Raw genomic sequence first — 16,105 nt, forward strand, 5'->3', positions numbered from 1 at the left:
ACGCTATAACTCCCTTTTATATATGCAACAGGACAAAGAAACATGTATCCTGCACACAGGGAAATACACTTGCAAAAAGAAGCGCACGCATGGAAAGCAAACAGTCCGAAGACGCGAGGAGCAAAAACGGCAACATGGCAAATACAATGCCAGCCCATATATGACCACACGCGATCCCGCACATGTTGTTTTATAAGCACACAGCCACAAATACTTTACACTCGCGTGTGAAGCAACTGATGCGCCTACGAGCTGTGAAGGTAATTAAAAACCTTTACGAGCGGCGTGCCGAGGTGCCCTTTTGTTTTGTCAGAGCAACACACGTATTACACACACCCGCCCCTTCCCTTAACTGAGGAAGTGTCATACCCACAGCCATTCGGCAAACCTACTGAACAAGCGCAAAAACTGTTTCCGTATCTCATTGCGCAAAGTTTACAGAGCAGAAGCCCGAGAGACGCGTTTATGTCGTCGCCATCGGTCTGAGAGCGGTCAGTTGCTCTCCTGCTCCGTACGCCGCAAACGCTACTTTTACTGCTGAATCTTTCCTATATAAGATATATTTCTATTACTATATATACTTTTTTAACTTTATCATTATCCTATTGTGTGTTGTATTGACTTTACAATAAAACATATTATCTCTAATATGTCAAAAGCATCGGCTCTTCAATACAGTTACCCGTCCCCTATCAACACAGTACAATATACTCTGTCATGACAATGAGTATATATAAGAGCCAGAATGCACCCGCGCTGGGTGGAGAGCTACGGTCTTGAGGGTGCTGTGGGTAGCAGTCGTTGGTTGTTATTGTTATCGCCTGCTGTCGTCTGGCAGTCGGTTACGGAAGATAATTTAGCCCTAACGGTGTTATATAATAATCTTACCAATTTAATGAGCTACGCTACTCCACTCTCTACACTCCTGCGTCTGTGTTTGGTTTTTGTGTCAACTTTAGATGGAAATGCTTTAGTGATGCAGTCTATCATCCGCTTCTCAGTTTTAACTGTGGAGAGTTTTCCTTATCAAGCACCACACGATCACGACTCCGGTATGTTTACTAACTTTCATCCCCTCTTGTTAATATTTATTTTTTGCAACCACCATGTGGCAAAGTGGATATGAGCTGCTCCTGTCTCCATCATTTCGCCATTGCGCCCTGTAATCACCCTTTCTAAATGTTGAATCACTTCCCGAGGACTCCTCGAAAAAAAAAAACCCTGACCATCACCATTCCCTCTCACTAACTCCCCTTCAAACTCTTATACATAGAGCGTGTAGCTGCACAAGACGGTGTTACACGTATTCGTCCGCCACGCCCAAGGAGAACCTGCATCTCAACACTTTCAAACGTCAACATTATCAGCGGCTTGATCACGGGCATCCCATGAAAATGTTTTCCAACCTCATGCGGGACGAACCAATCTCGGTGGAGCTGTAGTCGCTATGTACTTATGATTATACAAATGCACCCCCCGTTGTATTTGCAGTTGGCTTCCAAAACACACGAAAAAAGGGAGAGTGAATATGAAATATTGGAATCCATTACAGACGCATGAGCATTTGTAGTTGGAGCAGCCGCCAATATCAACTACCCCACCGCCAGGATGTGAAGATATATTATTTCACTCACCAGCAGTATTCATAGAAAGCAAGAAAAGGCATTAAGAGACCACACCTCAGGAGTCTTCACGCTGGAAAGGCTACTCCAGAGGTTCTTGATGAGTACAATCAGCACGTTCATGACCTTTTACCGCCCACCACTGAGAGGGGCATGTGGCTGGCAGGCAGTGTTGTAGAAAAATATGCGGCGACAGCATCGAGTTAAAAACAAACATAACACACGTCGATACAAAACAGGGACGCAGAAAGTAATTGTCTCTGCACCCCTTTTCAAATGAAAGAAATCACCGTTGGGTGTCGAAAAAAAAAAAACGTCACTGCTTAGTAACAGGCATCATTTTGAACAAAGCTCATAATTCAACAAATTAGTTCTTACAATAAAAACGACTAAAATAACAGTTTCTGCATGATGTAAGCAGTTGTACACAAGCGTGATGATATGAAGCATGGTATTCGCTCAGGCTTCCAATCTATGAAGAAGTAGAAAAATAGCGGCAAACGCTTGATGTAGATAATTATTTAAAAGGTCCGAAAATAGTATACGATTTTCTCAGGTAATATCGAATGAACTCATACTCCAATTTGGGCCACATGAAAACAGTCGCGCTAAACACGTTTCTACAAAGCATCAGCTTTTATTCAGCAAAACGTGAAAACATTTATACCAACGGAAGGGCGCCGCTTATATGCGAATTTTTTGCAACGATGAAAGAGAGTAACATCTGAAAAAAAAAAAAGAGGAGCCCGAGAAGCACGATAGTGCCGATATAGTCGTGCAAGTGCGTCTCTGAAAGGAAATGAGGGCAGTGGCAGCAAAATGAAGGAAGTTAAGGAATATATATCGGAGTCCTGCAGCTTCTTCGATTTTAAGACACACACGCGAATAATATAAATAGTTTCCAGATAACCGTTGCGTCGAAAGAAAGATCTGAATAAGAAATATGTTCCATGAAATGCAAGAAAATACCACTGGAATCATCCCAACGCAAAAGCAGCCAACACAAATAGAAAACAACGAAAATCACCGAAGTTGAAAAGCAAAAACCATATAATTTAATCATTACTACAAGGGGGGGAAAATTTCCTCTCTTCCCTCATCAAGCAAAACAAAAAAAAAAAGAAAAAAAATTCTGAATAACTCTGAAGAAAACTAAATATATAGATATAAAAAACTCAACATACACATAAAAAAAACAAATAATATAAAATAACACAAACCAAAAAAAGCATAAAACACATAATAACACGATTTCCTACATAAGCATGTTATTACGTGTTTTATGTGCAAAAGCATGTCATTACGTGTTTATGTGCAAAAGCGTGTCATTATGTGTTTTATTTTTTAAAAAGCATGTCATTACGTGTTTATGTGCAAAAGCGTGTCATTACGTGTTTTATGTACAAAAGCATGCCATTACGTGTTTTATGCGCAAAAGCATGTCATTACGTGTTTCATGTACAAAAGCATGTCATTACGTGTTTCATGTACAAAAGCATGTCATTACGTGTTTATGTGCAAAAGCGTGTCATTATGTGTTTTATGTACAAAAGCGTGTCATTACGTGTTTCATGTACAAAAGCATGTCATTACGTGTTTTATGTACAAAAGCGTGTCATTATGTGTTTATGTACAAAAGCATGTCATTACGTGTTTATGTACAAAAGCGTGTCATTATGTGTTTTATGTGCAAAAGCATGTCATTACGTGTTTCATGTACAAAAGCATGTCATTACGTGTTTATGTGCAAAAGCGTGTCATTATGTGTTTTATTTTTTAAAAAGCATGTCATTACGTGTTTATGTGCAAAAGCGTGTCATTATGTGTTTATGTGCAAAAGCGTGTCATTACGTGTTTTATGTACAAAAGCATGTCATTACGTGTTTTATGTGCAAAATCGTGTCATTATGTGTTTTATGTGCAAAAGCATGTCATTACGTGTTTATGTGCAAAAGCGTGTCATTATGTGTTTTATGCGCAACAGCATGTCATTATGTGTTTTATGTGCAAAAGCGTGTCATTATGTGTTTTATTTTAAAAAATCGTGTCATTACGTGTTTTATGTGCAAAAGCATGTCATTACGTGTTTTATGTGCAAAAGCATGTCATTACGTGTTTTATGTGCAACAGCATGTCATTATGTGTTTTATGTGCAAAAGCATGTCATTACGTGTTTCATGTACAAAAGCATGTCATTACGTGTTTTATGTACAAAAGCATGTCATTACGTGTTTTATGTGCAAAAGCGTGTCATTACGTGTTTTATGTGCAACAGCATGTCATTATGTGTTTTATGTGCAAAAGCGTGTCATTATGTGTTTATGTGCAACAGCATGTCATTATGTGTTTTATGCGCAAAAGCATGTCATTACGTGTTTTATGTGCAACAGCATGTCATTATGTGTTTTATGTGCAAAAGCGTGTCATTATGTGTTTATGTGCAAAAGCGTGTCATTACGTGTTTTATGTACAAAAGCATGTCATTACGTGTTTTATGCGCAAAAGCGTGTCATTATGTGTTTTATGTGCAAAAGCGTGTCATTATGTGTTTTATGTGCAACAGCATGTCATTACGTGTTTTATGTGCAACAGCATGTCATTATGTGTTTTATGTGCAAAAGCATGTCATTACGTGTTTCATGTACAAAAGCATGTCATTACGTGTTTTATGTACAAAAGCATGTCATTACGTGTTTTATGTGCAAAATCGTGTCATTATGTGTTTTATGTGCAAAAGCATGTCATTACGTGTTTATGTGCAAAAGCGTGTCATTATGTGTTTTATGCGCAACAGCATGTCATTATGTGTTTTATGTGCAAAAGCGTGTCATTATGTGTTTTATTTTAAAAAATCGTGTCATTATGTGTTTTATGTACAAAAGCATGTCATTACGTGTTTTATGTGCAAAAGCATGTCATTACGTGTTTTATGTGCAACAGCATGTCATTATGTGTTTCATGTACAAAAGCATGTCATTACGTGTTTATGTACAAAAGCATGTCATTACGTGTTTTATGTGCAAAAGCATGTCATTACGTGTTTTATGTGCAACAGCATGTCATTATGTGTTTTATGTGCAAAAGCGTGTCATTATGTGTTTATGTACAAAAGCATGTCATTACGTGTTTTATGTACAAAAGCATGTCATTACGTGTTTTATGTGAAACAGCATGTCATTATGTGTTTTATGTACAAAAGCATGTCATTACGTGTTTTATGTACAAAAGCATGTCATTACGTGTTTTATGTGCAAAAGCATGTCATTACGTGTTTTATGTGCAAAATCGTGTCATTATGTGTTTTATGTGCAAAAGCATGTCATTACGTGTTTATGTGCAAAAGCGTGTCATTATGTGTTTTATGCGCAACAGCATGTCATTACGTGTTTTATTTTAAAAAATCGTGTCATTATGTGTTTTATGTACAAAAGCATGTCATTACGTGTTTTATGTACAAAAGCATGTCATTACGTGTTTTATGTGAAACAGCATGTCATTACGTGTTTTATGTGCAAAAGCATGTCATTACGTGTTTTATGTGCAAAAGCATGTCATTACGTGTTTTATGTGCAAAATCGTGTCATTATGTGTTTTATGTGCAAAAGCGTGTCATTATGTGTTTTATGTGCAAAAGCGTGTCATTATGTGTTTTATTTTAAAAAATCGTGTCATTATGTGTTTTATGTACAAAAGCATGTCATTACGTGTTTTATGTGCAAAAGCATGTCATTACGTGTTTTATGTGCAACAGCATGTCATTATGTGTTTTATGTGCAAAAGCATGTCATTACGTGTTTCATGTACAAAAGCATGTCATTACGTGTTTATGTACAAAAGCATGTCATTACGTGTTTTATGTGCAAAAGCATGTCATTACGTGTTTATGTACAAAAGCATGTCATTACGTGTTTTATGTACAAAAGCATGTCATTACGTGTTTTATGTGCAAAAGCATGTCATTACGTGTTTTATGTGCAACAGCATGTCATTACGTGTTTTATGTGCAACAGCATGTCATTATGTGTTTTATGTGCAAAAGCATGTCATTACGTGTTTTATGTGCAACAGCATGTCATTATGTGTTTTATGTACAAAAGCATGTCATTACGTGTTTTATGTGAAACAGCATGTCATTATGTGTTTTATGTACAAAAGCATGTCATTACGTGTTTTATGTACAAAAGCATGTCATTACGTGTTTTATGTGCAAAAGCATGTCATTACGTGTTTTATGTGCAACAGCATGTCATTATGTGTTTTATGTGCAAAAGCATGTCATTACGTGTTTATGTACAAAAGCATGTCATTACGTGTTTTATGTGCAAAAGCATGTCATTACGTGTTTTATGTGCAAAAGCATGTCATTACGTGTTTTATGTGCAAAAGCATGTCATTACGTGTTTTATGTGCAACAGCATGTCATTATGTGTTTTATGTGCAAAAGCATGTCATTACGTGTTTATGTACAAAAGCATGTCATTACGTGTTTTATGTGCAAAAGCATGTCATTACGTGTTTTATGTGCAACAGCATGTCATTATGTGTTTTATGTGCAAAAGCATGTCATTACGTGTTTATGTACAAAAGCATGTCATTACGTGTTTTATGTACAAAAGCATGTCATTACGTGTTTTATGTGCAAAAGCATGTCATTACGTGTTTTATGTGCAACAGCATGTCATTACGTGTTTTATGTGCAACAGCATGTCATTATGTGTTTTATGTGCAAAAGCATGTCATTACGTGTTTTATGTGCAACAGCATGTCATTATGTGTTTTATGTACAAAAGCATGTCATTACGTGTTTTATGTGAAACAGCATGTCATTATGTGTTTTATGTACAAAAGCATGTCATTACGTGTTTTATGTACAAAAGCATGTCATTACGTGTTTTATGTGCAAAAGCATGTCATTACGTGTTTTATGTGCAACAGCATGTCATTATGTGTTTTATGTGCAAAAGCATGTCATTACGTGTTTATGTGCAAAAGCATGTCATTACGTGTTTTATGTGCAAAAGCATGTCATTACGTGTTTTATGTACAAAAGCATGTCATTACGTGTTTTATGTACAAAAGCATGTCATTACGTGTTTTATGTGCAAAAGCATGTCATTACGTGTTTTATGTGCAACAGCATGTCATTACGTGTTTTATGTGCAACAGCATGTCATTATGTGTTTTATGTGCAAAAGCATGTCATTACGTGTTTTATGTGCAACAGCATGTCATTATGTGTTTTATGTGCAAAAGCATGTCATTACGTGTTTTATGTGCAAAAGCATGTCATTACGTGTTTTATGTGCAACAGCATGTCATTATGTGTTTTATGTGCAAAAGCATGTCATTACGTGTTTATGTACAAAAGCATGTCATTACGTGTTTTATGTGCAAAAGCATGTCATTACGTGTTTTATGTGCAACAGCATGTCATTATGTGTTTTATGTGCAAAAGCATGTCATTACGTGTTTTATGTGCAAAAGCATGTCATTACGTGTTTTATGTACAAAAGCATGTCATTACGTGTTTTATGTGCAAAAGCATGTCATTACGTGTTTTATGTGCAACAGCATGTCATTACGTGTTTTATGTGCAACAGCATGTCATTACGTGTTTTATGTGCAACAGCATGTCATTATGTGTTTTATGTGCAAAAGCATGTCATTACGTGTTTTATGTGCAACAGCATGTCATTATGTGTTTTATGTGCAAAAGCATGTCATTACGTGTTTTATGTGCAAAAGCATGTCATTACGTGTTTTATGTGCAACAGCATGTCATTATGTGTTTTATGTGCAAAAGCATGTCATTACGTGTTTATGTACAAAAGCATGTCATTACGTGTTTTATGTGCAAAAGCATGTCATTACGTGTTTTATGTGCAACAGCATGTCATTATGTGTTTTATGTGCAAAAGCATGTCATTACGTGTTTATGTACAAAAGCATGTCATTACGTGTTTTATGTACAAAAGCATGTCATTACGTGTTTTATGTGCAAAAGCATGTCATTACGTGTTTTATGTGCAACAGCATGTCATTACGTGTTTTATGTGCAACAGCATGTCATTATGTGTTTTATGTGCAAAAGCATGTCATTACGTGTTTTATGTGCAACAGCATGTCATTATGTGTTTTATGTACAAAAGCATGTCATTACGTGTTTTATGTGAAACAGCATGTCATTATGTGTTTTATGTACAAAAGCATGTCATTACGTGTTTTATGTACAAAAGCATGTCATTACGTGTTTTATGTGCAAAAGCATGTCATTACGTGTTTTATGTGCAACAGCATGTCATTATGTGTTTTATGTGCAAAAGCATGTCATTACGTGTTTATGTGCAAAAGCATGTCATTACGTGTTTTATGTGCAAAAGCATGTCATTACGTGTTTATGTGCAAAAGCATGTCATTACGTGTTTTATGTGCAACAGCATGTCATTATGTGTTTTATGTGCAAAAGCATGTCATTACGTGTTTATGTACAAAAGCATGTCATTACGTGTTTTATGTGCAAAAGCATGTCATTACGTGTTTTATGTGCAACAGCATGTCATTATGTGTTTTATGTGCAACAGCATGTCATTATGTGTTTTATGTGCAACAGCATGTCATTACGTGTTTTATGTGCAACAGCATGTCATTATGTGTTTTATGTGCAAAAGCATGTCATTACGTGTTTCATGTACAAAAGCATGTCATTACGTGTTTTATGTACAAAAGCATGTCATTACGTGTTTTATGTGCAACAGCATGTCATTATGTGTTTTATGTGCAAAAGCGTGTCATTATGTGTTTTATGTGCAACAGCATGTCATTACGTGTTTTATGTGCAACAGCATGTCATTATGTGTTTTATGTGCAAAAGCATGTCATTACGTGTTTCATGTACAAAAGCATGTCATTACGTGTTTTATGTACAAAAGCATGTCATTACGTGTTTTATGTACAAAAGCATGTCATTACGTGTTTTATGTGCAAAAGCATGTCATTACGTGTTTTATGTGCAACAGCATGTCATTACGTGTTTTATGTGCAACAGCATGTCATTATGTGTTTTATGTGCAAAAGCATGTCATTACGTGTTTTATGTGCAACAGCATGTCATTATGTGTTTTATGTACAAAAGCATGTCATTACGTGTTTTATGTGAAACAGCATGTCATTATGTGTTTTATGTACAAAAGCATGTCATTACGTGTTTTATGTACAAAAGCATGTCATTACGTGTTTTATGTGCAAAAGCATGTCATTACGTGTTTTATGTGCAACAGCATGTCATTATGTGTTTTATGTGCAAAAGCATGTCATTACGTGTTTATGTGCAAAAGCATGTCATTACGTGTTTTATGTGCAAAAGCATGTCATTACTTGTTTTATGTGCAACAGCATGTCATTATGTGTTTTATGTGCAAAAGCATGTCATTACGTGTTTATGTACAAAAGCATGTCATTACGTGTTTTATGTGCAAAAGCATGTCATTACGTGTTTTATGTGCAACAGCATGTCATTATGTGTTTTATGTGCAAAAGCGTGTCATTATGTGTTTTATGTGCAACAGCATGTCATTACGTGTTTTATGTGCAACAGCATGTCATTATGTGTTTTATGTGCAAAAGCATGTCATTACGTGTTTCATGTACAAAAGCATGTCATTACGTGTTTTATGTACAAAAGCATGTCATTACGTGTTTTATGTGCAACAGCATGTCATTATGTGTTTTATGTGCAAAAGCGTGTCATTATGTGTTTTATGTGCAACAGCATGTCATTACGTGTTTTATGTGCAACAGCATGTCATTATGTGTTTTATGTGCAAAAGCATGTCATTACGTGTTTCATGTACAAAAGCATGTCATTACGTGTTTTATGTACAAAAGCATGTCATTACGTGTTTTATGTGCAAAATCGTGTCATTATGTGTTTTATGTGCAAAAGCATGTCATTACGTGTTTATGTGCAAAAGCGTGTCATTATGTGTTTTATGCGCAACAGCATGTCATTATGTGTTTTATGTGCAAAAGCGTGTCATTATGTGTTTTATTTTAAAAAATCGTGTCATTATGTGTTTTATGTACAAAAGCATGTCATTACGTGTTTTATGTGCAAAAGCATGTCATTACGTGTTTTATGTGCAACAGCATGTCATTATGTGTTTTATGTGCAAAAGCATGTCATTACGTGTTTCATGTACAAAAGCATGTCATTACGTGTTTTATGTACAAAAGCATGTCATTACGTGTTTTATGTGCAAAATCGTGTCATTATGTGTTTTATGTGCAAAAGCATGTCATTACGTGTTTTATGTACAAAAGCATGTCATTACGTGTTTTATGTGCAAAAGCATGTCATTACGTGTTTTATGTACAAAAGCATGTCATTATGTGTTTTATGTACAAAAGCATGTAATTACGTGTTTTATGTACAAAAGCATGTCATTATGTGTTTTATTTTAAAAAATCGTGTCATTACGTGTTTTATGTACAAAAGCATGTCATTACGTGTTTTATGTGCAAAATCGTGTCATTACGTGTTTTATGTAAAAAAGCATGTCATTACGTGTTTTATGTACAAAAGCATGTCATTATGTGTTTTATTTTAAAAAATCGTGTCATTATGTGTTTTATTTTAAAAAATCGTGTCATTACGTGTTTTATGTAAAAAAGCATGTCATTACGTGTTTTATGTGCAAAAGCATGTCATTACGTGTTTTATGTACAAAAGCATGTCATTACGTGTTTTATGTGCAAAAGCGTGTCATTATGTGTTTTATGTACAAAAGCATGTCATTACGTGTTTTATTTTAAAAAAGCATGTCATTACGTGTTTTATGTGCAAAAGCATGTCATTACGTGTTTTATGTACAAAAGCATGTCATTATGTGTTTTATGTACAAAAGCATGTAATTACGTGTTTTATGTACAAAAGCATGTCATTATGTGTTTTATTTTAAAAAATCGTGTCATTACGTGTTTTATGTAAAAAAGCGTGTTATTACGTGTTTTATTTTGAAAAAGCGTGTTACTACGTGTTTTATTTTGAAAAAGCGTGTTATTAAGTGTTTTATGTGCAAAAGCGTGTTATTAAGTGTTTTATGTGCAAAAGCGTGTTATTAAGTGTTTTATTTTGAAAAAGCGTGTTATTAAGTGTTTTATTTTGAAAAAGCGTGTTATTAAGTGTTTTATGTAAAAAACCGTGTTATTAAGTGTTTTATGTAAAAAAGCATGTCATTACGTGTTTTATGTACAAAAGCATGTCATTATGTGTGTGCTCTGTGCGGAAGCGTTGTGAGTGGTATTGTGGCGTTTTATTTCATAATTATATGTAATAACATGTTTTTTTTTTAAAGGAAATATTTAATTGTTCACGTTTGGTGCAAAAGTACCAAACTTGCCCCGGCCGCCGGCCACCTCATCGTAGCGCCAGGGTCTGTACCGCTTCCAGAAGAAGGTCAAGTGCACGCATTATACCGTGTCCGAAAGGATTGGGGCCTGGAAACAGGCTGACGGCCACTAGAGAAGGAGCAAGCAGCAGCAACGGCACTCTAGGTTGAAGAAATATATTAGACTGCTCCTCTTCACGTACGAGCGCGTCTTGATTGGGGTACATAGGTTTCTATTACTTATTGGCGCGCATGTTGAGCGCAATCCTGTTCCATCATTCGTGGAGCTCAGTGGAATTCTGGGGATTTCTCCAGGGCAAAGTGGATCGCTTCAGCTGAGAAGCTCCACAAAGATATGGTAGTCTTCTGTTTATTTCAGGAGACTCACTTGGCAGCAGAAGAATGCTAAGCATTGAAAATCAGTGGATACCAACACGCTGGGATGGCACGCTGTCCACATGGTGGTGTGGTATAAATCATGGTCAAAAATGCCTTGGGAGTCATCCAAGGTCCGAAGGAAGAAGGTTTGCCTGAAAAAGTCTCGGCAACACTGATGTTTTCAGTTTATATAATGTTAACTATAAGATCATCTTACTTCACACCGAAGCAAAATGTCACTACCTCCACGCTTCAGATCCTTGAGAGCTCAAATAGACCACTGGTGACAGAATCTGAAACAAAGGCAGATCATGATTTATGGGACGCGCTTTGCCCAAATGATACGGGGGGAGAATGCATTGTAAACGTGTCTAAAAAATAATATCAAAATCGCAAATGATGGCACCCCAACGAGAAGAATGACTCACACAGAAACCATTTCGTCTCTCGACGTTACGATTTAGGGTGACTGCGAATTCACAAGATGGGAGGCAAGCATCAGTCCGGATAGTGACCACTACTGTGTAATGTTTGAGGTGTGCATTGGCATAGGAGTAGAAATGATCGCCATTGCCAAGCCACGAAGGCCGTTGTATGCTTGGAGTAAATAATATTGCCTGGATTCTTGAAAAAAAAAATGTGTAACGTAACAATGGTGAAAAAATTAAGGAAGTCAATAAATGTGGATGCTATGAATGAGGCAGTGAGTATAGGCATTCGCACAGCAGAAAAGAAAACAATACAGAAATGTAAGAGGAGTATTGTCACCGTTCTGGACACGATAACTGACTGAAATGGACACAAAGATAAGGAAATGTACAAATGAGAAGCATAGAAACATGCCCTTATATACAAGAGAAGGAAGGTTGTCACTGAAACGTCCCTACAACGATTGAAGGAAAATATATCGAAGATGTCAGTGACCGATACAAAAAGTTGGAATTTAGTAAAGCCCATATATGCACCGAGGCCACTGAAATCTCCGGTTATGGTGGTGAATGACCACCCTCCAGAACACGCAGACAGAAAGCAAGCTAATAAGTTAGCGTAGACGTATTGAGAGAGCGGTTGACAAGAGCACTAGATGCTCCTCCCATGAGTATACCATATCGAGTGAGCGGAGAATTCGTACTAATAAAGATGGCACAACTTGAGACAGCACTGAAGGATCCCTCTTCATGCACTGCCATTCTGTAGGGATGGTAAAAATAGTGAACAGGTGAAGCAATTAGGACACTGCAGCAAGAAATGTGTCCTCAAGCTCTTCAACTCTAACTTAAAGGGAAACCTAGTGCCTGAAAAATGTAAGCGGGGCGTTAGCGTCGCACTACTCAAACCCAACAAAACGGCCAAGTGTATGTTATCATTCCGGCTCATCACGCTCACTAACATCCTCTGTAATCTCATGGAGAGGATTGTAGCGCAATACATGCGAGACAAAGTAGAGTGTAAGCTACAAAAACAGCAAGCTGGTTTTCGTCCAGGGAGGTCTACGTTAGAGGCCCTGATGACACTCACAGAATCAGTGACACATAGAATAGCAGGAGAGAAAACTGCTGCGGTATTCATAGAATATGCGAGGTCATTTGACTATATGGATTGCATGTGCATAATAGATGCATTAAAAAGATAAAAAGTAAACATGCGCCTTATTTTGTGTGTTGCTAATTTCCTGGAGGGACGGGCTGCATTAGTACGAATAAACAACACCCTCTCAAATAAAATACAATTCACGTGTGGTGTTCCACAAGGTTCCGTGCTGGGGTCGTTGCTATTCATCATCGCAATGGACTCCCTAAGCGCGAAATTAAATGCCATTGTAGCCATTAAACACTGCTTCTTCGCAGGCGACTTCACGATAGTATGCTCTTACACTGACCGAGAAGCTATTCGGCAGACGCTCCAAACAGGATTGGATTGTATAGCGACCTGGTCAACAGGGCACTATATGGAGGTGTCTGCAGAAAAAACGGATTACACGTTTTTAAAGGTGGGAGACAAAGACTCATTGCACCTAATGCTAAAAAAGCACAGATAAAAGAAGAAGAGAAATTCCAGACTCCTTGGGATGAGAATACAGCCACACAAAGGGCTGAGTAAGCAAATAGCACATGTACCCTACAAACAAAAGCAATTATGAGATTAATAAAACTAAGGGTTGTTGCACCACGTGAATGGAAAGCGAGTAAAGAAAGCGTCCGAACATTTTACTTAGCCTTAATCCAGGGAAAGGTGTGCTATGGTATCGCGGCATGTTTGTTCAAAGCTTCTCCATCAAACAAGGAGAAGCTTGAACAAGTACAAGCACAGGAGGCACATGTTATCGCTGGTATTTCAAAGTATACAAATTCGCAAGATGCCATGGAGTCCAGCCCTCACAAGAGATAATATTGCTCACAGAAGAGCAATAGAATAATATTTAAAAAGTAGAGCGAACGGTAAGGCATCAGCTGATACAGTGGGAAAATGTTACCACCTAATTATCCGATGCACACGTGCCTGCAGAGTGTGTCACACCCGTATGAGGAAGTGGGCAGACCGGAGAATCTATACACGGCAAACGTATTGCGACTGGCGAGGAGACCATGCTTCAACACCGCAATGCCAGGTGGTCTCCATTCTAACGCTTGTGACAGAGAAAAGAAAAGGCACACAATACAAAGGGTACGTAGATTCAAAGACTACGATTATAAAGTGTGGGCGGATGGGTCAGTGATACTGGACGAATCCTCTGGTGCCGGCACGATAATATACCCTATAAAAGGTAATGCAGTAAAAGTAAAGAAAGGAGCAGGTATGCTAGCATGCAGATACAGAGCCGAGGGTGTAGCCATGGAGGCAAGACTTTTGAAACTTAAGTCAGTAATAAAGATCAACGAGAGCATAAAAACGAAAGTGGCAATATTCACAGACTCTTTATCTTTGTTAATTGCACTTAAAACGGTCCTGCGGTAGTGACAGATTGCATACTACGACGCATATAGAATTTGATCATACACTTCATGAAACTGAGAGTAGACATGTCGTTTCAGTTTGTGTTTTTTTAATTGCGGCATCCCGAGAAATGCCAAAATAGACGAGCTCCCAAACAAAGAAAAACATATGCCGTCAATTTGTAGTTCACAGATCACCAACATTGTCACAGGTATAACGCGCCAATTATGTAATTAAGCACAATGCGAGTTTGCTGAAGGCCGAGGCCCAAACATATACTGCAGTGTTTTACTAAACCATGTAAAACCGACATACAAAATCAAGGCGCTAGACATGTATGATGAGTCACTGTTGGCTCAATTTAAAACAGGGACTTCAAAACATTTTGGATGGACACATAGGGTGATCACATGAACAGGTGAATAACTGAAGTGCAGATGGTGTACAAAGTACACGGGAAACAATCTCAAAAACACCCCTTACCCCACTCAAAACACCGTAAAGATGTAATAAACTGAGGAAGGCAAGGTGGCAATAGCTGCAAGACAGAACGACCCAGTCATATGCCCAGTTTGCAACATCGTCTGTGTGACATGACAGGCGGGAGTTGTTCACACGATGAAAATACATCAGTGTGTTCGTGAAAGTACACTAGCTGCATTAAAGATTGCGCCGAGAGAAGCACAGGTGTATAATGACGTCTATAAATGTCACGTATGTGGTAAGGTATTTGACGGAATGGGATTACTGCAACAACACATGCCACAACACCCTCCGACAATTCCAGTAGTATGGACAGAGCAACAAAAGAGGAGGCGAGAAGAAAATTCGGTACAAACAGTCTACAAGTGTCGATGGTGCCCGGAGCAGTATGCCACGTATGGCTGGTTGACCCGACATATACGACTGAAACGTCTTGAAAAGAGAAACCTGCCTTACCAAACATAAGTGCAATCCGGAGCATAGTGAAGGAAAACCAAGTACACCGCTATAGGAAGTACTGCCCGAAAGAGAAGCATGTAAGATATGCGGTGAAGAGTATCACCACAGCTGGATGTTACGTCATATGAATGCGAAACACCCCTGGAATGATATCTTACTCGGACCCTAGCCGATAAAAAGAGAAAAAGTGATGAATGAGATGTCAAAGTCACAAGCGACGGGAGACACTAGTGGTTACAACAAATGATGAGGATGACAATTAACCACTACTTTATGTTTGCGACAAATATAAGAGGGGTTTCAAAAGCAATACATGGCTAACACGTCATAAGTGCGTGAGTATTTAGAAAGTGGACCAGAAAGATGAGAAGGTGAACAACACCCATGGAGCAGTTACCCGACTAGAAACCACCACCAAAAGTGGATTGAAGCCTGGCTCAATAAATAGAGCACTTCTCAACTCAGACTCGTTACACACAACAAAACTTGAGCTTTATGGCAAGAAAGAGAATAATAGACCGAGCATGATACGCCAGCAAATGAGATGGCAGTGAGCGATCAGAGATAAGAGCCCAAAAACAAACGACAAAAAGGCTCAATGGCAAACAGATAACCCACGTAGAGAGTTTGCATGTGGAAGGCGTAAGAACTCCTACATATCATTGTGTACACTAGTATGACATACCAGGACACACCGCACAAAAATGCAATCACTTTCAAGAGAATGTGTGAGAAAGGCCCTTTAAATCACGCTGCTGGCCCCTTTTTTACAGCAATGCCAACTCTGGTCGAAGGTTTGTGCACACACGAAATATCTAACAATGCTCCTCCAAGCACCACATG

General features: G+C 37.9%; 3 annotated features.

Annotated features, from left to right (window-relative positions):
- Positions 1 to 16,105: part of a sequence feature (sequence corresponds to BAC RPCI93-27H14) that runs on past both edges of the window.
- Positions 2,724 to 2,860: a sequence feature (A-rich).
- Positions 11,020 to 14,765: a mobile genetic element.

This window comes from Trypanosoma brucei, chromosome 2, assembly GCF_000002445.2.
Source record: "Trypanosoma brucei brucei TREU927 chromosome 2, complete sequence".
NCBI classification, from domain to species: domain Eukaryota; phylum Euglenozoa; class Kinetoplastea; order Trypanosomatida; family Trypanosomatidae; genus Trypanosoma; species Trypanosoma brucei.